Source organism: Mastomys coucha, unplaced genomic scaffold (genome assembly GCF_008632895.1).
Source record: "Mastomys coucha isolate ucsf_1 unplaced genomic scaffold, UCSF_Mcou_1 pScaffold22, whole genome shotgun sequence".
Classification (NCBI taxonomy): domain Eukaryota; kingdom Metazoa; phylum Chordata; class Mammalia; order Rodentia; family Muridae; genus Mastomys; species Mastomys coucha.
This window is the reverse complement of record NW_022196905.1, coordinates 234,217,285-234,221,543: the sequence shown is the minus strand read 5'-3', so window position 1 is coordinate 234,221,543 and position 4,259 is coordinate 234,217,285. Positions and strand designations below refer to the sequence as shown.

At 47.8% G+C, this 4,259-nt stretch overlaps 1 long non-coding RNA gene across 1 annotated transcript; it reads left to right on the top strand.

Moving 5' to 3' along the window:
• Nucleotides 1-2,805: 2,805 nt before the first annotated feature.
• LOC116067970 lies at nucleotides 2,806-3,486 on the top strand. Its single transcript, XR_004109377.1, has 2 exons — nucleotides 2,806-2,977; nucleotides 3,211-3,486. It is a non-coding gene; the product is annotated as an uncharacterized LOC116067970 (long non-coding RNA).
• Nucleotides 3,487-4,259: the final 773 nt, after the last annotated feature.

The window sequence follows — 4,259 nt, the reverse complement described above, 5'->3', positions numbered from 1 at the left end:
GCTGTATATCCTTTATATTGTGCTTGGGACAGAGTGTAGGCCCTAAATGTGTAGATGGCACTTTATCCACAACCAGGAATGGTACCAGTGGGCTCTCTTGCCAAAGCAAGGGTCTTCAGGAAGCTCTGGACACCCCTTTTCTGCTCCCTTTTTGATCTTTACTCACTGACTGGAGAGCTTCTCTTCTGGGTCAGCGCTGCTTCTGTCCTAACTCGAGTTCTCTCTCTGTCCCCTGCATCTTTCCCTCCGCAGCAGTCTCTGATGCTGGTCCATGATCATAATCTTGGAGTGCCCATCAAGCTCCTCAGTAAACACTGGGTCTATAAGTGGCAGGATAGGCCCTGCTTGGCTGGATACAAAGTTAGGCACTGCATTCAACATGCCAAGAAAATGACAAGCAGACTAGCTGTAGCTGGGCAGAGAGACAGATGCTAAGCAATCACACAAGTCTAGTTGTAAGTTGTTAAAAGTCCCAAGAAGGGAAAGTGGAGTCGTGTCACTTGAACAAAATGACCAGTATCATTAACTTAGAGAGAATTTGCCCGGCAATAGTGGCACACACCTTTAATCCCAGCACTTGGGAGGCAGAGGCAGGCAGATTTCTGAGTTCGAGGCCAGCCTGGTCTACAGAGTGAGTTCCAGGACAGCCAGGGCTATACCGAGAAACCCTGTCTCAGAAAAAAAAGAAAAGAAGAAAAGGAGGAGGAGAAGAAGAAGAAGGAGGAGGAAGAAGAGGAGGAGGAGGAGGAGAAAGAAGAAGGAGAAGAAGAAGGAGAAGAGGGAATTTATTTTAGCTTACAGTTTTGGAGGACTTGCTCTGTGAGCACTCTGCCATACTGCTTTGGATCTGGGATGGCAAAATAGGTCATGGCAGATTCCAGATTTGTGGTTTAGAAGAAAATAAAAAGACAGGAAGACTGGCAAGGCTGGAGAGATGGCTCAGTGGTTAAGAGCACTGACTGTTCTTCCAGGGGTCCTGAGTTCAATTCCCAGCAACCACATGGTGGCTCACAACCATCTATAATGGGATCCGGTGCCCTATTCTGGTGTGGTCTGAAGACAGCTACACTGTACTCATAGACATTAAATAAACACATCATAAATTTAAAAAAGGAAGATTGTGGCACCTGTGTAAGCCTAGCACTCAAGTGCCTGGGGCAGGGGCAGAGAGATTTCCGGTCTTAGTACATAGAGTAACTAATTCTGCCGGACAAACAGAAAAAGTCCAAAGTTCTGATAAGCCTCTCAAAGGACCTGTGACCCTGTGACTAAACTGCCAGTTTATGTCTTAAAGTTTCTATCTTTAGCACCACAAGGTAGAGCAGAAATTTTTAACCAAAGGCTCTTTGAGGCTGGGGGTACATTTTGGCTTCAAATTACAGCAGAAGCCATAGCATCTACCTAAGGAGTCCAGGAGAGCTTCCTTGAGGAGCTGGTCTGGCCCCCTGACCCTTGAGTAGAAATTAGCTAACTAGAGAGAGCTGGAAAGAACTTTGCAAACAGTAAGCACTGTATGCATGGAGGTCCTGAAGAAAGAGAACTACAACTTAAAGAACTAAGAAATGGGCTGGAGAGATAGCTCAGAGGTTAAGAGCACTGGCTGGGGCTGGAGAAATGGCTCAGTGGTTAAGAACATTGACCACTCTTCCAGAGGTCCTGAGTTCAAATCCCAGCAACCACATGGTGGCTCACAACCATCCATAACGCCTGTTCTAGGCCCATCTGTAACCATCTATAATGGGGATCTGATGCCCTCTTCTGACAGCGACAGCAACAGTGTACTTATATACCTGAAATAAATAATAAATAAGTCGTTTAAAAAAATGTCTGGCAGTGGTGGCGCACGCCTTTAATCGCAGCACTTGGGAGGCAGAGGCAGGTGGATTTCTGAGTTCGAGGCCAGTCTGGTCTACAGAGTGAGTTCCAGGACAGCCAGGGCTATACAGAGAAACTCTGTCTTGAAAAAACAAAACAAAAAAAAACAACAAAAAAAGCATTGGCTGTTCTTCCAGAGGTCCTGAGTTCGATTCCCAACAACTACATAGTGGCTCATAATCCCGTACCCACTTCTGGCCTGTAGGCACACATGCAGACAGAACTCTGCATACATAATATACATAATAAGTAAATAAATAAGAACTAAGAAGTGGTCCGTGTAGGTGAGCCTTGCCTGGGTGTGGGAGAGCAGCCAAGGTGAAGCTGGAACACTGTAGATCCGTCAGTGGCTCTCCTTTAGGATTAGTTTAGACGCCATGCTTCATGCTTCTCCTTTGGCTGCTCCAAAAACACTCAGATGAGGGAGGAAACTCAGTCTCCAAAGAGGAAGTGAGGCTGAACAGCTTTGGGCCTTCACTCCCTCTTGCCTGGGGGGCCATGTTCTAAATGAGTTTTCTCCCCATGAACAGAGGGTAGAAAGGTAACACTCATGCCTGCTACTCCAACTCACCCACCCATGCCTCATACTAGAATTGACTCCGTCTTAATCAGTGTCTCTTCCCATGAGACCATAACTCCATGGCAGCAGGGCAGTGTCTTCCCAGGGATCAGGTCAGGTGCCTGACCCTTAGAGCCAGGTGCTCAGTATCTGTTGGAGTCTCCCATTTTGCATCAACAACATGTGGGTGCACAGCTCTGAAGGAGCCAGCTCAGCAAGAGAAGTTAAACAGTTAGCTGGGATTACACGGGGCACATCAGTGGAGCCAGACTGCATCCTTATCGTGCATAAGTCAACAGGGAACCAGAGTGCACTCTCGGCTAGCTCGATGACCTCTGACCCTACAGAGCATACACACTCACAGCCCCCATTCAGGCGCACACATCAGACCTCAGAACCCTCTCATCTTCCTCCAGACAATCCACATCAAGGGGTCAGCGCCTGCTAGCTCGGAGCCTGGGCAAGGTCTGCACCTCCCCTGGCTTGTTTATCTAAAAGGAACTGGAGTCAACTGACCTCATTTGCATAACTGGCTGGACAAAGGTGAGTCATCAGGACAATGCTGGAGGGCTGGAGATGTCCTGCAACCGTTAAGCAGGGTATGGACCAACGGGAGTGGGAGTGACCGCAGACAGAATGGGGGCTGGGACTGACAAGAAACCGGACAGGGATGGGGGTAGGGGGTAGCATGGGGATGGGACAGACGGAGACAAAAATCAAAAGGAAGGAAAGGGAAAAAATAGGCCACGTTTGTTTCTTTCTGTTTTTTTTCCCAGGAAGATGCACACTGAGTATCCATCCCCATGGCCTGTTGGACTTGATCTGTTTCTTGCACTCAAATATGCAAAAAGTTATAAGTAAAAAGCCACCTGGGCTCTCTAGGCTATTTCCGATTCGGCAGATCTGAAGTGGAGGGCATAACACTCCTATGAGGCAATGCTTCTTCTGCTCTTGCTAACGCTGAACCACAGAGGGCCTGAATCTTGGGCCTCAGACAGACGTGGGTTGATTCCCAAAGATACCGCTTTCTGTGCAAGAACTCAGAGAACTGATTCGCTTCTCTGAGCCTCCTTTTGCCGACCTATGGCGGGGGTTGGGAAGGGTGTTACCACCTTATAGGTAAAGACATTTGAAATATGAGAGACCAGTTAATGTAGAATGCCTGGCAGATAGATGCTGTTTTCCTGTTCCTCCGCATGGAAGTGGGCAACTGCAGTTTCTCTTTCGGCCGATAGAGATCGCCCTTGCGTAATTTCTGCTTATGGAATTGGAGAGTTGGTGTTCTCCGAAAGACTCCAGGTCTCTGAGTCAGTAGAGTCCCTGGTGATTTGTATGTGGTGTGGTATAGGGCAGGGCCACCTCGAAGCCAGAGATCTAGTCTGATGTGGAAATCAGACTAATCATACAATTCCAGAGACTAATTGTGGAGGTGCAATGCAGGTTCTCAATTTCTTCTCAAGATGACAACAGGCACTCACCGACGGGCTGAGACACGTCCTCTAGCTTGGAAGCAAGACTGACTTTGTACGTCTCTGGCTCTCTCCATGCTCCTCCGCCGCCCTACCTGTAAGTCAGGTTCACAAGAACTCCTAAGGTGCCTCTAGGGAGGTCACCCAGGCCCTAAATTCCTTCATTCTATTGTTTTTCCTTCTTAAAATTTTATTCTTCCTCCTCCTCCTCCTCCTCCTCCTCCTCCTCCTCCTCCTTCTCCTTCTTCTTCTTCTCCTTCTTCTCCTTCTTCTTCTTTTTCTTCTTCTTCTTCTTCTTCTCCTCCTCCTCCTCCTTCTTTTCTTCTTTTTTTTTTTCTTTTTTTTCTGAGACAGGG